This window comes from Sus scrofa, chromosome 16, assembly GCF_054392235.1.
Source record: "Sus scrofa isolate SSC_HxYL_T2T_F1_AM1 chromosome 16, Sscrofa_HxYL_maternal_Yorkshire_Landrace_v2.0, whole genome shotgun sequence".
NCBI lineage: Eukaryota > Metazoa > Chordata > Mammalia > Artiodactyla > Suidae > Sus > Sus scrofa.
Window position 1 is genome coordinate 23,861,534 of NC_139398.1, and position 18,893 is coordinate 23,880,426.

Genomic DNA, 18,893 nt, shown 5'->3' on the forward strand with positions numbered 1-18,893 from the left:
ACTGTACTCATATAAAAATTTTAAAGGGAATGAAAACCTATTTGTATAGTTACCACTGTTGTCAGGTGTGTTTGCTTTACAGTAAATCAAAGATTAAGGTATTGCCATGGAATTTTAGGCATCTTTCTAATAATAATATTTTGGTGTTGAAAGCAACTGACATTATGCATCCTTGTTTCCTCTGATTCTTAGTGTTCAATAGCTGACCCTAGAAACACTTTCTCTTTCCATTCTTTTGAATAGCTTTTAATCATCAAAATTTCTGCATTAGATCCTTCTTATTTGAAATACATACATAGTGTAAACTTACGTTTTAACATTAGATTCTCTCTTGATAAAGTTTTAGATATTTGACATATTTTCACAGAAGAGAGCATCAAAGATAGAAATTTGGAACTCCATATGTGACTTGGTTTGATTTCAGGGTAGTAAGTCTTATCACCAATGGTAAATTGGGTTTGGATAGACAAAGAGAGTGCAGAAGCAAAGTATTCACTTGTTACAGCTTAATTTTGGCTGAAATTATGTTCTTACAGAAGTCAAGGATTTAGGAGGTAAACCTACACAAGCTATAGAATGGCATATTGGAAATGATGATTAAAGTGACTACGGAGTGATGAGAGCTTCTGATTATACAGGAGAACTTACAGAAATCAAATGACCAGAAAATTATTTTAAATCTCAGTTAAAGATCAGGTAGGAAGACCAAAGACCTTCTATGATTATCTTGAAATAATCTTCTCCAGGGTCAATGTAACCAATTTCCAATCCAAATATATATGACTATGCTATAAAGAATTACAAAATGAATGTAACTCACAGCCTTGAAGATCATTAATACTGAATTTAAGTAGTTGAGAAAACTTGGGAGACTGGATGGCGGGCACTTGGAGTAAATTCTAATGAATCTAACTCATATTAAATCCCTATCCCACTGTACCTCCCTTCTCAGCTAACATCATCTTCTTCTAATCTAAGGAGAGGAGACCAGTTTCTCCTTACTTGTAGACTCTGTACAATTCTACAAAGAGGCACTGGCTTGTACACAGATACTAACTTTATTCAAGGCCCACCCTGCTGTCATTGTATCAAGACCCAACTAGATCTTGATAAATAGAATATAATAACTAAATCATCCGAGAAGTGGACAAAAATCCTTCTTGGAAGGAGATATAATAGCTATTAAAGTACTACAACATTTTTACCATTTATGTTAGCAGGACCTAAGAGATATTTATGAGAAAAAAAATATTAGGGATTATCTCATAGAGGAAGGTATGTAATGTTGAACAGAGTTGCACCAACTAGTGTTTGAGTTAGTTCCTGCCAAAGAAGTATTTCTAGAAGTTAGCCTGACTGGATGGCAGGAACCTAGATTCTGTAATAGCCTGTAATAAAAATAGTTTTAGAATTTCTCTTTTGTAATATAAATCAAACACACTCACAGAGATAGAATGTTTGAACAGATTTGTAATAGTCAAAAGCTCTGAACAGTGTCATCTATCTGCAGTGTCCCTCCAGTGCTTTTTACTGAGAGTTTAACACTATGATTCCTCAAAGGAACGATGCTCTGATAAATACTATTGATTAATGCAGATATGTTGATGGGTGAATACAGAGTTGAAATAAATTCATAAATAGCACAGATGATCAAAATAAAAAGAGGTTTACCTAAATGTATCTTAATGTGCCCACAAACATACGTTTTACTGTTTTCCTGTTCTTAAATACGTAGTTGGGAAATAACTGGCAGAATTTCTATGTGAGATTCCCTGAACCATAGGTAAGGGTTTATTACAGTGAAAAGGGAAAAGTGGAAGCCTTTGGAACTTCCTTGTCCTAATAAAATAATAAACCAAAGCAATATAACACAAGTGACAGATTGCAAATATCATTGCTGCACTGAGACATGAAAAGTACAGAAATTGTCTTTCCTATTACTTTCTCTGACTTTTCCTATATGACTTCTAAAGTAAAACAGATATTGATAAATGAGTGTGTATTAATGTTATTTTTTATCAGGTGTTGACTCTAATTCTACATCCTGTACTAGTTATTTTATCTTTACTGGACCAGACAACCAAGCCTTTGTTGTTTGGTACACAAATTTTTTTTTTCTGCCCTTTATGAAATGGGAAATGCAAGCAGGAGTCATAGTATTCTTTTTTTTTTCATTTTTAAAAATTTTATTGAAGTGTAGTTGATTTACAATGTGATCATTTCTGCAGTACAAAAACAAAGCGATTCAGCTATTCTTTTTCAGGTTCTTTTCCCATATAGGTTAGCAAAAGATATTGGATAGAGTTATCTGTGCTATGCAGCAGGTCCCTGTTGACAATCTATTCCATATACAATAGTGTTCATATTCCAAACTCAAACCACCAAGTCACCTCTTCCCCCCACTTTGTCCCCTTTGGTGTCCATAAGTTTGTTTTCAAAGTCTGTATGTTTCTGTTTTGTAAATAAGTTTATTTATATCATTTTCTTAGATCTCAAATATAATTGATATCATATGATGTCTTTTTCTGTCTGACTTATTTCACTTAATATGATAGTCTCTAGGTCCATCTATGTTGCTGCAATTGGCATTATTTCATTCTTTTTTATGGCTGAGTAGTATTCCAAGTACTACATTCCCCCACTGATGGACATTTAGGTTGCTTCCATTTCTTGGCTATTGTAAATAGTGCTACAATGAACACTGAGGTACATGTATTCTTATAAGGAAATCAGGGAAACTTTACTGTTTAAACTCAGGGTTGTTGTAGTTCTTCAGGCTCGTGTCATAATCAGGCTCATTGTTACCTTAATCTTTTGCTATTGCACAAGTTATCATGCCACCCCATTAGTTGGTGATATAGTGCTGATTTGAGCTGATAAGCAAAAGATAATAAATGTCCATGTAAATTCTTATGTATCCCAGAAAATTAGGTAAAGTTCCAGAGAAACTTCAAGGACCCAATGCCTCACAAAGAAACTCCATAATTGCTGAACCTATTAGTGTTACAGAGATAACCTTTATCACATACATGTATGCTGCATTGAACCACTTACTAAAATAATAATAATAATAATAATAATAATGATGCTACTACTTTTGAGTAGGTATCAGTAATAAGAGCCAGAAGAACTTTTTGATAGTTCAGTCTGCAGTGTGAGTCATTCCACCAGTTGTGCCTTAGAACTTCTCAGATCCTGACAGTTTCTGATAGCTACAAATATAAGTGCTCTAGTAAGCCCTGTAGGACAATCATAGTTTAGTTTCTAAGGATCAGGAAAAAAATGGCTTTAACTTGTGTCCTTGTAGGTTCTAAATATTTGATGGTGGGGAACCAAGCGAACAGATATTTCCTCAGCTCTGCTTAATGAACTGGGTATTATTTGATTCACTGAGTCATAAAATCAGGTTGTGCTACTAAACTTCCAAGGGGTTGAATATTGTATTAAATTGGACCCTCGCAGATCTAAAACTCTGTTAGATTGTACAAGCAAGTGGCTCAAACTCCCATGATACTTACTTTTAATTCAATGTCACCTCTCCTTCAAGTCATACCTGTGATTTCATGGGAAGGTCCTTGTGTATGACCTCATAGACAAAAGAATGTGGGCTTGGTTTATGATGCAAGTACCAAATGTAGACTGAAATAAATTGCCCCAAGCAAGAATATACACTAATTTATTATTTAATTTTGTATATATTTGATCTGTTTAGTCCTTCTTATATCAGATTTTCAGTATATCAATATATATAAAATACTAGAAGCTAATGTGACTTTATTCAGTATAATTTGTTGATTTTGATTTGAAATTTGTTTTGGACTAGGAGGTAGATCATCTTGTTAAAACATGTTTCATCACATACTCTCATTATATTTCTTTTTAATAACCGTTTTTTGAAATGTAGCTATGAACAAAAAACTATGATCTTTTATCGTTAAAATAGTGTATGCTATATTACTCCCTCAATTTGAAATTGTGAATATTTCATGGAAAGTCTTAACTTTAATGAAGGTGAAGGGAAGGTAAGAATACTACAATTTACAGTCTACCTTTTGAATTAACAGTTAACACTGTCTTATTTTGTCAGTAAACAAATGTTATTTTGTTACCCTGTGGCATAAATAATATATGGAAATATCTTTTTGGTAGTAGGAAAATGTACATATTTAAATTTTTATAACTTGAGGTTCAGTAATGTCTTGAGTATGTGTTTGTATAAATGTATGATTGCTCTGGCTTATAAGCACATATTTCTTATAGTTCACTTTGCAAATTATGGGGTATTATTGGCATCCATAATTGTGGATATTTGCAATTTTTAAATATTAAAATGAAACAGCAAATGTATATGACAGTTATACCACTTAGGTATTTTAAAAGTGTTTAATACCTAATAGCAATATAGTCTGAGATACCACTCCTTGAAGTTTGTCAAAGAAGATTCTAAGGTCTCCAAGAATATCACGCAATAGTATTTGAGTCTAGTTATTTGAAAATAACTTAAAAAAACTATGTATAAATCTTTTCCATCTTTTCCCTTATAAGGTTTAGAGACATCTGAAAAATTATATGTAATGTCTGAAATACATACCTTTGATTCACATTTGCTGACTGCAAAAGCAAAACAAAAGATGATACTCTATTCATATACACTCTTGAAAGCTATTTCTTCAGAGATTACAATGCCATTGGTCCTAAAATATTACTACGAAATAAAATAGGGGAAGCGATTGACAGCAAGTACATGAAGATGAAATAAAAACTTGAATTTTATATGAAAAATGATATAAATGAAAAGTTCTGTACTAATATAAATTAAGCCAAGTACCTGGGGAAGAAAGAAGAAGATTCCTTCTCCTGACAAATAGTGTAGTTGGAGTGTACAGAAGAGTAAATGACGTTTCCAATTGCTTCTAGGAAGTCAGAAATACAATCTGGAGAAAATTTTTAGATTTTAGTTCTCAATAAACTAAGAACAATGAAATGCTGTTATATTTCTTGATGAAAATGTAGACATAGATCAGAGAGTGAATCACTCTGGTTTTGATTTAATGGGGGTTATAAGCAGAACAGTCACAGGACAGGAACACCTACTACTGGTCCCACAACAGAACTTTAGATGTAATTGACAGACCTTTTCTTGTTCTATTCTTGATGGACAGGAGTCAGTGGGAGAGTATAGTCATGATAGATTCCGTACATGCCCTTCTTCCTGACAGAAAATTTCATTGTCTTTTGCACTCTCATCTTTATTTTGTTCATTCTTTATGTCTGCCTGTTTCTTAAGCATTGACAATATACCTTCAGAACAAAAAATAAATAAATTCCTGAATTACCATTTATCCTAATTCCTTAACTCTTCTCATTTAACACACACACACACAAACACACACATGCACACATTTTCCTTTACAGAGCCAGTAGTTTTCCACCTTTCAACCAAGACATGTATATATATGACATAAGTTATACATACATGCATATTTACAAGCTTTTTAAGGACGAGAGTTAGTGTTAGGCTGATAGATTTTCTGCAACTTACTGTTTATGAAGTTCAAGACTGACATAAGAAATGTTTCTATAACAAATTCAATAATATGAAATATTTTCCAGTTCTATGATTAGCAGTATAAGTCTGTACTATATATTTGCCAAATGTTAAAAAAACAAACTGGTAGAATAATGAAGCAGAATATTTTGTTTTGTTTTTGGTTTTTGCATTCCCCAGTTTGATTAGCAAGAGAGTATGGCATCCTATAATTCTTAAATCTCATAATACCATTGCATATGTAAATCAATGTCTCTATTCAAATATTATTAGCACATTCTAAATTAATTGCATTGGTTAAAAGTAAAAATTATTGTAAATCTAGAGTCACATTTATGTATATGGTTTAATATATTATTAGCACTAATAACTAACTTATCTTTCTTTCAAATAGATTTCTTTACTACATGCTGGAATCAATACTGTATCTATCATTCATGACAAAAGTAAACAGATCAACTACAATAATTTTTTAAAGCTCTGTTTTGTAAATCAAGCCATGTGTTTTCCCAATTAATCAACATTTTCTTTCTTGTAGTACATTCAGCAACAATACCTAGATATAGATTAATCCTCCTGATTACAGAAACATGGAACTTTAAATTATTAATGCAAATCAGGTTATTAATTTCATTTTACTTCATGTTTGATATGTGTAATTATTTTGTGTCTCTAAACGTTGTTCATGATCTTATTTCCTTGTAAAATTATTATAATTATAACTAAATAATTTTTAGAGTTATTGAAATCTATCATCATCTGTGACAGCAGCAGAGTTTCTATGTTGTGAAGACTGCTGTTAATCACTAGCACACAACAGTGTCTGATATAACACTATTTGTTGCATGTATACATGAAATAAAGTTTGAGTAATAGGAGATTGATGCTGCAAAACAAGTGTAGTAAATTTAATTGGGTGAATCTTTTTACCTACAACAGTTAGTTTTCAGTCAACCCAGGATAACTATGAAGAATACTCTCCTTTCTCTCTCCAGGTGTTCCAGGCTGGATGACAAATTAGATTATCTCCCTACTCTATCTCTCCAGCCATTCTGTGTTCTCTGTGTTTTATATTTATCAACTCATTTATTTTTTAAGAGATCTATCACAACAGGGACTATTTATATTCCTGAGGAAGTTGAGTTAGAGAAGTTAATCTCATCATTACTTTTTTAAATTTAATTTTTATTTTATATTGGTGTACAATTGATTTACAGTGTTGTATTAGTGTCAGATGTATAGAAAATGATTCAGTTATCCATACACCCATTATTTTTTAGTTTCTTTTCCCATATAGGTTATTGCAGAATACTGAGTAGAGTTCCCTGTGCTGTACAGTAGGTCTTTGCTGATTATCTATTTTATATGCAATAATGTGTGTATGTTAATCCTAAACTCCTTATTAATCCCTCCCACCATGCATCATTCCTTTTTGAACATGGAGGACCTCAAATTGAAACTCAGGCGGTGTGGCACAGAGCCGTTTCTCTTAAATCACTAGACAATGATGACTAAAGTGTTTTATGGGCACTACCTGGGGGTGTTGATATGTAATGCCAATACACTACAATCAAAGTGAAATTTTGAATTATTTTAGAAGAAGGAGTGGACTAAGCATATAGAGGTGACATCTACATATATTTCTTGCTGCTCTTTTTTTTGTTTGTTTGTTTTTTAGGGCTGTACCCACAGCATGTGGAAGTTCCTGGGCTAGGGGTCAAACCAGAGCTGTTGCCAGTAACGCCAGATCCTTAACCTACTGGGCGAGGCAAGGGATCGAACCTGAATCCTCATGGATCCTAGTCAGGTTCGTTAACTGCTGAGCCATGAAGGGAACTCCCTTGCTGCTCATTTTTATTATTCTAGCTTTCCACCAAGCCAGCGTATAATTTCCCACATAGACTATAAAGAAACAATGTGTGTACACTTGCATGCTGACCTCAAGAAAGGACTGTTTGAATTTCTTCATATCTAGTACTCAAAAACTTCAAATTCAAGAAAATAAAACAAAATCACTCTACTTCCAAACAGACCATGATTTCTATAAAAGAGTGATGTGGAAACATCAGCCATTTACTTACTGCCTGAGGCTTCTTTCTATATGAAAGTCTTTAAACCACACCACTCCAATCTATTTTAGATAATCATTTTTGATGCAAACATTCCAGAATATACCTGTATACCAGAACTTTTGGCTGAAATTATTATGAGTTGACATTTTTAGTAATTAGCTTTGATTAAAAATCAATTTTGTGTTGTTAGTGGTGGTGAATTATATCCAATATTAACAGTTAGAGACTCTGCAAGGCAGTTGGAGCTTAAATCTCTGATCAAGAAAAGTTGGAATTTCTAATTTTCTAATGCCGTCATTCATTAAATTGAATGTAACTTTAAAACTCAGTTACGTTAAAGGTGGTATGACAGTACCATGCTAAATGTTCAGTAATTCTAATTCTTCATTCTAGATTTTTATTAAATAAGATCCTATTACTTCCTTCGTATCACTAACATTTTCTTTTATACCCTCCCCTAATAAAACATTGTCTTGAAAATGGTTATAGCTTCCTTATTGTTCTTTTATCACTCTGTATATACTTGCTCCAATCCATTTCCTGTATTTATATAGTTATGATTCTGAAATGCAAATCTGATTTTATATATTTTCACGGTTGAATTGTACATAGCCTGAGGATAAAGTTAAAAATGCTTAGCTTGTCAGAAAATACTTCTATGTCCTCCATGATTTTTCAGTATCTTTTACTCTATATACTTTGTTAGCATTATGTACCTGCATCCTTTAGGGTGATATAGTCTGGATTACCCAGGATAATCTTAATTTGTGCCTATTTTCCAAGCTCCCTGTCTGGTTTAGCATTTCCCTGAATTTTTCTCTTTTTCAAAGTAAGTATTATTTTGAAACTTGTATTAGAATAGTCTCACTGGGTTAGAAAAACATTTAAATTTTATTTTCAGTTTCTTCTGGGTAATTAGTAGTAACTGAATGTATGCTCAATAAACTGATTATTATTGGACAATGGCTAGTGATAGCACATCTCTCTGTATCCATTCTAAAAGCAGCATGATTAACACTTCCCTATCAAGGTATTATGTAGGACATATTACTAAAGCAAAATGCTCAGTTAAAAAAAAGAGAGAATCTTTTGTTTCAGGCCCTTTGATATACTGGCCTACAATGCCATGGCCCAGGACATATCCAGCAAGATCTAAGAAACCGCTAAGTCACTAGATGGCAAGGGCTATCAGAAACAGAGGGAATTATAAATTAGATATAAAAGCAGAAATATGTGGAAAACTATACACTCTTTATCAAAAGTAACCCCCCTTGGATAATAACTTCTATGATTACTAGAGCAGATTTCATTTTTTAAATGTAGGTCTTTTTCATCTTTTTGAATCTGGGACAGTCAAGATACTGCTTTGACCCACAGTATTTAGCACTTCAAGGTATAGCCTTACATAGTCTGGTACTTTTCTGCTTCTTGGTGATTGAAATGCTCGTGCTCAGAACCCAGCCTCCATGCTGTGAGAGGTCAAAGCCACAAGGAGAGACCACACATTGGTGTGCTTGTCAGTAGCTCTAGCTAAGCTTCCAGACAATAAGTCAGTGCCAAATGCCATTTGGACTCCCAGCCCAAATCAGTGTTTAAATGATTCAGCCCCTGCCACTATCTGACACAGTTGCAATAGAGAATCACTTACTTGAATCAAGTCAAACAAGCAGAATGATAATAGCAATAACAATAATTGTTTTTAATGACTAAGCTGGGGAGAAATTTGTTTTGCAGCAACAAGTAACCAGACCAGCTACTCCCTGCAATAGCCCTTTTACATTTTACATGAATTTTTGAATAAGCTCTTTTATCCATTGGGTGCTCTAGGTTTTGTGAGAAAAATACATATTCATTTTATTCATCGTTTGATTCCTCCAAACCTTTATCAGTTCCTGGTTCAGAGTTGGTGCTTACTAGACATATGCTGAACAAGTGGATAAAGAAATTATGTGGAATTCGCATGCAGCTCTATATTTGTATTTGTTTTTCTCAAGCATTTCTATTCCTTAACTCAATGAATCATCAGCAACATACTTTTAAAGCTCTCTAAACACATAATGCCATCCCAGTCATGACACTCCTATTTCCAAGCATATCCTTTCTTTTCAAACTGCCTAGTGAATTCATCACACTATAAATACAATAGTACAACTCCCTATACGTCAGTAAGGTAACCTCCTCCTTTTTAAGCATACAACCGCATGGTATACATTAACTCCTTTGTTTTTTTAAAAACGTTATGTTTTAAATTTTTATATTGTTGTTATATCTTTTACAATGTAGAGAGATCGAGTTAGATACTGTTGTTAATAATTTCTAATTAGCAAAAGTCAAATTAAGGGATAAAAAATACATAAACGTATTCAAAACCATCACCTTAAATATGCCAAGACTGGTTCCCACTAGTTTAGAAGATTGTTGAAACCTAGTAGAATGGTCCATGAGAACCATTCTATTCCCATCACTGATACTTTATGAATCTACTAATTAACACTATATTATTTATGTTAAATATTTTAAGTTCTATTTGGCATTGTGTTTTCATATAAAATGGGTGAATAGAAAATTTCTCCATTTCCATACATTTAATTTAAACTTTAAGGGCTCCTTTCTATTTCATTTAATAAACTATAAAGTTTTTGATCCCTTAAAGTAGGCTTTAATTCTAAATTTCTTGCAAAATGAAAAAAATAATGAAAATGGTCTACATACAAAGAAGAAAGTAATAAGCTATCTGTATAAGTTTCTGTTGTCATCTAATTCTGTAAGCACGCACTTAGGAGGTTTTTTTTTTTTTTTAATATCATAAAGGAGTTCCCATTATGGCTTAGCAATTTAAGAACCTGATTATTACCTATCAGGATGAGGGTTTGATCCCTAACCTCGCTCAGTGGGTTAAGGATCTGGTGTTGCCACAAATTGAGGCATGTCTCATTTGCAGCTCAGATCAGCATCTGAGGTGTAGGCATAAGTCTCAAATGCAGCTCTGATTTGACCCCTAGCCTGGGACCTTCCATATGCTGCTGGTGTGGCCCTTAAAAAAAAAAAAAAAAAAGTCATCTATACTCTTGAAGTTGAATCACAATAAATAAAAAGTCAAGCTTTTCTGGTTTCCCTTGCATTTTGATTTATTTTAGTGGTTAATTTGGTTTTAATAAATTTTTTTTTGTGATGTGGCAAGACTTTGTACTATTAACTTGAAAAAATAGACTGCCAAAATAGGTTTATTTGTGATCAGCAGAGAATTGCAATTTGGGTCTACAACCATAGTAAGCCATGTACGAGACCCCTTAAGCAAGAGAAAGAGATTGCTTTTAAAAAGTGAAAAGACAGTTGGGAGGACGGTTGTAAACAAAGAGTCCATGGCTTTTCATTGGCTAGCCCTTGCCAAGAAAGGACAGGAATCTTTCTTCTTCCTGTGTCCTGGGCTATTGTCACAAGGTGTGAGAGCACCCTCTGTGACATTCCTAACTATGTTTAATTGAGGTTTCTGTTTCTAATTTTTTTATAGTTCTTATAGTGTGATGATCTTCCTATTTAAATTTTAGCTTCTTGATATAAACAAATTAAAAGTTTGATGCAGTCTCTGCATATAAGTATGAATCATTTTATGTATTAGCCAAATTAAAATTACCATCTTAAATTTCATTACTGTATACTGAATTCTTTGTACTTTTTTTTCTGGAATAGACCTGAGTTATCATAGATATTCCTTTTAGAATTTGAGGATCACAGTGAAAATATCCAACTTTTCATGGAACTAGCTTTGCAAGTCTCTGGTTTTTTTTGTTTGTTTGTTTGTTTTAAATATGTTCACAACTTATTTTATTTTATTTTATTTTTTTATTTTTCTCTTTTTTTGCTATTTCTTGGGCCGCTCCCGCGGCATATGGAGGTTCCCAGGCTAGGGGTCTAATCGGAGCTGCAGCCACCGGCCTACTCCAGAGCCACAGCAACGCAGGATCCGAGCCGTGTCTGCAATCTACACCACAGCTCACGGCAACGCCAGATCTTTAACCCACTGAGCAAGGGCAGGGACCGAACCCGCAACCTCATGGTTCCTAGTCGGATTCGTTAACCACTGCGCCATGACGGGAACTCCGCAAGTCTCTGTTTTAAAATAATAGCTTTTAATTTTTCTGTCGAGAATATGTTTTTTCAAAAAAATCACCAACATGTAAATAACATATTAAATGATGGATTATGTTACTGGGAAAAAACTAAAAAGCCTTTATACACACATCTAAGGACCGTCTAAAATTATTAGGTAAAAGGAATTATTCTTTATGGGAGTACTATTTGTTAAAATAGTACATCTGTTAAAGTAGATTTCTTTTTATTTCCTATGTAAATAAATATAATTTCCAAGTACAAGATATTTATACTAATAAAATAACCTACTTAGAAAACAAACCGTTGCTTTTTTGAGATAGTAAACATAGCTGAAATCTGAGCTCCATCTTCAGAGACATCTACTTCTGGCTAGATTGTTACTTTTTGTACTTGAGACAGAAAATATTAGTTTATTATAAATGAGTATGCTACATTACAGGAAATTATAGCCCTTTCAGTGACCAAATATTCACAAAATATTGCATAAAATTGAATGCTTTAATCAAGAAATATCAATGGTAAAATCAAATGAATTGTGAACAAAATATTAGGGGAAATGTGTCCAAATGAAAATATACATATCTAAAATATAAAATACATAATGTCTCAGAAGTTTATACAGAAGTGGCCATTTGTAAATAACTATATCCATGGAAGATATTTAGTTGGAAATAAGTAAAACAAAACTAATATAAATCCCTGAATTTACTTTTTTTTTTTTTTTAATCTAGCATTTCTTATAACCTTAGGGGAATTGTGTCAGTCAAGCTTTAGGTAAACTAGTAATTTTTTAATCAATTCGGAATATCCAATGAAATGAATGAGATTTAGGAGTTCCTTCCGTGGGTTAAGAATCTGACCGCAATGGCTCAGGTCTTTGTGGAGGTGCCTAGTGCAGTGGGTTAAAGTACCTGGAATTCTCACAGCTGTGTCTCAGATTCAATCCCTGGCCCAGAAACTTCCATATGCAGTGGGTATGGCAATAAAAATTAAAAAAAAAAAAAAAAAAAAAAAAAAAAGATTTGCTTTTATCAAAACCCAAAGTAGGAGTTCCCCTTTTGGCTCAACAGATTATGAACTCCATTAGTATCCATGAGGATGCAGGTTTGATCCCTGGCCTCACTCAGTGAGTTAAGAATCTGGCATTGCCATGAGCTTTGTATAGGTCACAGACATGGCTCGGATCTGGCATTGCTCTGGTTGTGGCATAGGGTAGCAGCTGTAGCTCTAAATTGACTCCTAGCCCAGCAACTTCCATATGCCACAGGTGCAGCTCTAAAAAGAAAAAAAAAAAAGTAAGCATTTAGGTTTTACTTGTTTGTGACATTTGTGTCTAATATGAGTCAACCTGTGTTTATTTTACTGTACTATATAAAATAAATGCTTTGATATATTCCTCAGATTTTTATCAAGGCCCTACTTTATTCTAAGTATATGTATTTTCATTCAATAATATGTAATATGGATTAGGGAATATTCTAGTTCTTTAGGATTATAGCTATGAACAATGCACACAAAAACTGCCTTCATGTCATATATTTTCTAATGAAGGGAGATGGAAAAATAGAGTAAAAATATATAGGCTGCCAGGTATTTATAAGTATTCGAAGCTAATTAAAGATGAGAGGGGACAGTGAATGGATTTACTTATTGACATTCTTGAGATTTAGAGCCTATGAATAAAGAATATCTCAGAAACCCCGTGTTTCTCGTGACAAATGCAATAGAAATAAATGGCAGGATAAAAGACACCAACCTTCTGTTTCCTCAGTCTGAAACTTTGGGTGAGATGGGAGGGTGGGATATTTCCAGAAGCATGTAATTTGAAGCCCCCTCTTCAATCCTGGCAATGGCGGGTTAGAAGCAAGGGAAATCATGGTTCTTCCCTTACTTGTACCAATGGAGACATGAATACAAAGGAAGATAGCTATATATGAAGGCAATATAATAATAATAAAACTAGATCCCTGTGGTTCAAAAGGACATTTAGTTGCATACAAAAATATTCAAATAGTAATCTATCCTCCAGCATAAAAACAAATAAAATAAATTTTCATGATATATGAGAACACAGAGGAAAAATGAAGTGTTCTTATGGGTTATTATGAAAATTTTCAAAGGAAAGTATGTTTGAGGTGGACCTCCATAGATGTATAGTCATTAGGCAATAAAATGAAGGCAATTCCCAGTGGGAAGAATATAAGTCATGGAAGCCTGAAAAAGACTGACTTCTGGAAAAAAGAACTCTTTGATACCTGTGGCAAATGGCAAAGGTAGGACATGATCTTTAGGGGGAAGCTACAGTATATCCCATATTCTGCATACCTCAGGGTCTGACAAAAGGGTCTCATTCCCTGCAGTTTACTGTCATTCTCAAACCCTTAATCTTTTACTATCTTATAACAATATTTGCCTCTTCAAGATTTGTCTTTCAAGTAAAATGCTCTCTCTTTATGCTTCTTATAATTAGCATACTTCCTGGAAAACCTCTCCTCAGCCCAGCCCTGCCCTTTCCCCCAAACCCTCATGGTATCTAACCTTAGAGCAGAGAGCACATTTTACTGCATTTACTTATATAACATTTTTGATTGTTCTAATCTTTAAACTCCTTCAGAAAGCATTTGTGTTGCTAGCTTTAATCTGATTATATAAGAAAGCACTGTGATGTTAATTATGTGTTTTCAAGAGCTGTGAAAAATGCTTTTATTTGTGATAGGTTGTTCAATTTAATAATCCATAACAAATTAAACAACCATAATTGTTTTTGTATTCCATGCAAGCTTTCTTAGAAAGCCACCATCGTCACCCCCCACTCCCTCCCCAAGCCCTTGATTTTGTTAGTCTGGGAAAATCCCAACTTTCCACATGGTTTCTGTGAACTCTTTGTGGAGTTTCAGAATCTCCTTTTATTTCTAGTCCTAGAGTTCCTATCTCTTTTTCTACTTTCTGTCTGATCTAGTTGGATAACTCGTACTGTCGTTATTTTATGCAAGAATAGTTTCGCCACATATTTTATTACTTAAAAGTTTTTAATAAAAGGGATTAGTCAAAATTCAAACTTTATGAGTCGTTTTTCTTGTTTTTGGACTATCAAGGAATTATCACAGATTTTCTTTTAAAATAAATTATGAAATGAACTAAAATACGTATTTATGTATTTAATTTTCTGTCTTTTTATACAATAATTGAAAGTGGTAAAATAAAACAAATATGTATCAGTGAAAAAGTTCTTTAAAAAGATCCAGTAAAGAGTGATCATAGTATATTTATATCTTTCAGCTCATAATGTAATTTGAAAGATAGATGTTTTAATAATAATGCTTATTACCATATATTATGGACTGAAGTCTGTTCTGAATTTGTATGTGGAAGCTCTGACCTAATCCAGTAATTCAGAATATGACTATATTTGGAGAGGGAACTTTAAAAATGTAATTAGGTTAAAATGAGGCCATTAAGGTTGTGCCCTAATCCAGTCTGACTGGTCTCTTTATAAGAAGAGGGAAAAGATGGAGACACCAGAGGCCTGCATATACAGAGGAACAACAGCATATGCTGCAGTTTATGTGCTATAGAGGCCACAAAGGCTGACCATGAGCAGGCCAAGGAAAAGGCCTCAGAGGAAGCCAACCATGTGGGCACCTTGACCTTCAACTTCTAGCCCCAGGAGCTATGAGAAAATAAGTACTTGTTGTTTAGGGCATTCCACTTGTGGGTTTTTTTTTTTTTTTTCTTTTTATAGTTTGTTTGTTTGTTTATGGTAGCCCCAGCAAACTAATACGTGATATAAATGTTTTTTTCCCTGAGGGTATATGTGCTAAATTCACAGTTTATCAAAGGACTGTTTTCAAAAATCTTTGCAGGAGAGGAAAGTTAAATATATCACAGTAGAGGTAGAGCAAGATGGCAGAGAAGTAAGAGGTCACACACACCTTCTCCCAAGAACACATCAAAAAAACACATCTACATGTAAAATTACTCACACAGAACATCAACTGAATGCTTGCAGAACAACTTAAACCTCCAAAAAGGTCAAGAAACTCTTGACAGAACTGGGTAGAACAAAAGAAAAAAAGAGTAAGGAAAGGAATCAGGACAGGACTAGCATTCCCAAGAGGAAGCCATGAAAGAGAAAAGGAACCCACCTTCTGGGAAGCCACCTAACTGACAATAACATCAGTTGAGTCAGCAGGACCTCAAAGTCACCAAGAAAAGCTCAGAAGATGGACCAAGAACAGCAAAGCAGAGTGAGAGCTGCACAGACCATCTGAACCACAGGCCCAGACACCACAGCCTGAGACGCTCAGGCAGGGTCTGAGCACTGAGACTTAGGCTTTGGAGGTCAGTCCTGGGGAGATAACTGGGGATGGCATGAAGGGCTAAGGAGCAGTGCACCACAGGCTAAGGAGGGGAAGACCATGGCAGAGGGCACCGGGAGAAGGTCCAGACCCACAGGAGAGACAAGCCACCATTGTTAGGGAGGGGAGAAGGGGAGGGGCGGGCCACCATAGGAAACTCCCTGTGCTGGAGCTCACATGACCTTGGGCTTAGAGGGCAGGGTGGCTCTGCAGAGGCTATAGGCAACAGAAGCCTTTTGTTTGTTTAAGAGAGATTAGGTGCTTCTTATGCAGGCTACCAGCAGCCAGACACCTATTGTGTGGGCTAAGGGATTAGGGGGGCTAAGTGTGACATGGTACCTCTTGCACGATCTACAGGTGGCAGGCACAGACTGCAGCGGTCATCTGAGAGGCCAGAGAGAGGCATGGCTTGCCACCAATGGGGGCCTGTGAGTGGGCTCCACCAGTGACCCCAGCCACCTCAGGGGTTGGCAAAAAAGAAAAAAAAAAAAAGAGGGCATTGCAACCAAGCACCATATGTTGTTGCTCTCACTCCCCTGGAACACACTCATCCTGCAGCCCATGCTGCCAAATGCTCTGGGGGACACTGTCCCTTCCCAAGATCGTACAAATAGGAGCAACTGGTGCAGCACCTCCTGTGTGGGCTAAGTGGGACAGGGTGCTTCTTGCATAGTCTGCAGGCAGCAGGGGCAAACCGCTGCAGTTATCCCTGATTCCAGAGGTGGGCATGGCCCACTGCCATTGGAGATATCTGAGCAAAAATCACTTGCAGCCCCATTCACCTAAAGGGCACCACAGAGGCGGGCATTGTGACCAAACACCACCTGTTGGTTTTCTTGCACCCCTGGGAACACACCAGCCCTGCTGCTGCTACTGACAAACGTTCTGGGCAGGACCCACACGCCTGATCTCTGTCACTTCCCATGATCCTACAACTAGGAGTACCTTGTACAGCACCTCATATGTGGGCTAATTGAGACAGGTTTCTTCATGCATGGTCTACAGGTGGCGGGGGCAAACCAATGCAATTATCTCTGATTCTAGAGATGGTCATGGCCTGCTCCCAATAGGGGTCCCTGAACAGGCACCACCTGCGGTTCCAATCACCTCTGAGGAAGGCATTGCAATCAAACACAAGCTGTTGCTGCTCTCAATCCCCTGGGAACTCACACACCCTGCTGTTGCTACTGCCAAATGCTCTGGTCACCTTGAAGATCTGCCTAGAGCTTATTACCACTTCCCAGAGCACTGCAAGTAGGAGTAGCCTGTGCCAACATCCTGCAGGTCCTTGCTGCTGTTCAGAGCCCAATAACCATGCACTGACTGCTAGCCCTACCTATTGCTTCCTTCTCCCTGAAAACACACTGAGCACCCTGGGGATAACAGCCTGCTCACATGGAAGAAAGAGACAGCAAATATTCAAACTCTCATACCAAAAATGAATAGTAACCCCCCCCAAAAAAATGCAAAGGTGTATTCTTGCATAGATGTAACCTTACAAGACTACAGTTTGGCTTCCCTGAACTCACAGAAAAAGAAAAACACAAGCAAGATGAAAAAGAACAGAAACCATTCCCAGTTAAAGGAACAGGAGAATTCACCTAAAGCAGTCAACAATGAAACAGACCTCTGAAGTATGACAGACATTGAGTTCAAAAGGGAGGTACTGAAGGAGTTCCTGCTGTGGCACAGTGGTAAATGACTCCAACTAGGAACCCTGAGGTTGCAGGTTCGATCCCTGGCCTTGCTCAGTGGGTTAAGGATCCAATGTTGCTGTAAACTATGGTGTAGGTTGCAGATGAGGCTTGGATCCTGTGTTGCTGTGGTTCTGGCACAGGCCGGTGGCTACAGCTCCAATTAGACCCCTAGTCTGGGATTCTCCATGTGCCACAGGAGCGGCCCTAGAAAAGGCAAAAGGACAAAAAAAAAAAAAAAGGGGGAAGTACTGAAAATACTGAAGGAATTAAGAGAGGATATGAACAGTAATGCAGGTTTCTTTAGAAAGGAACTAGAAAATATAAGGAGGAGCCAAGAAAAACTAGAAAATTCATTTGCAGAGATACAAACTGACCTTAAAGCAATAAAGAGCAGAATGAATAATGCAGAGGAATGAATTAGTGACATGGAAGATAAAATAATGGAAATCACCCAATCAGGACAGCAGAAAGAAAACCAAATGAAAAAACATGAAAACAATATGAGACCTATGGGATAATATAAATCTATGCATAATAGGATTCCAGAAGAAGAAGAAAAAGAAAACGGGATTGAAAATATATTTGAAGAAATTATGGCTGAAAACTTTCCAAATCTAAAGCATACTGATATCAAGATACAGGAAGCACAGAGGGTCCCAAACAAGCTGAACCCAAACAGGCCCAAACCATAATATATTATAATAAAAATGGCAAAAGTTAAAGAGAGGACTCTAAAGGCAGCAAGAGAAAAGCAAAGCATTAATTATAAGGGAACCCCCATAAGGCTATCAGCTGATTTCTCTACAGAAACACTACAGGCCAGAAGGCAAGATATATTTAAAGTGCTGAAAGGAAAAAAATTGCAACCCAGAATACTCTATCCAGCAAGAATAGCATTTAAATTAGAGGGGAAATAAAGAATTTCTCCAACAAACAAAAGCTAAAAGAGTACAGATATGGTAAAACCATTCTAAAAGAAATACTGAAAGGGCTTCTCTAAATTAAAAAAAATAGAGAGAAAGAGAAAAAGAAGAATTAGGATGAAGGAAACCACAATTGGAAAGCAATCACATAAATAAGCCAGCATACAGATCTAAACATGAAG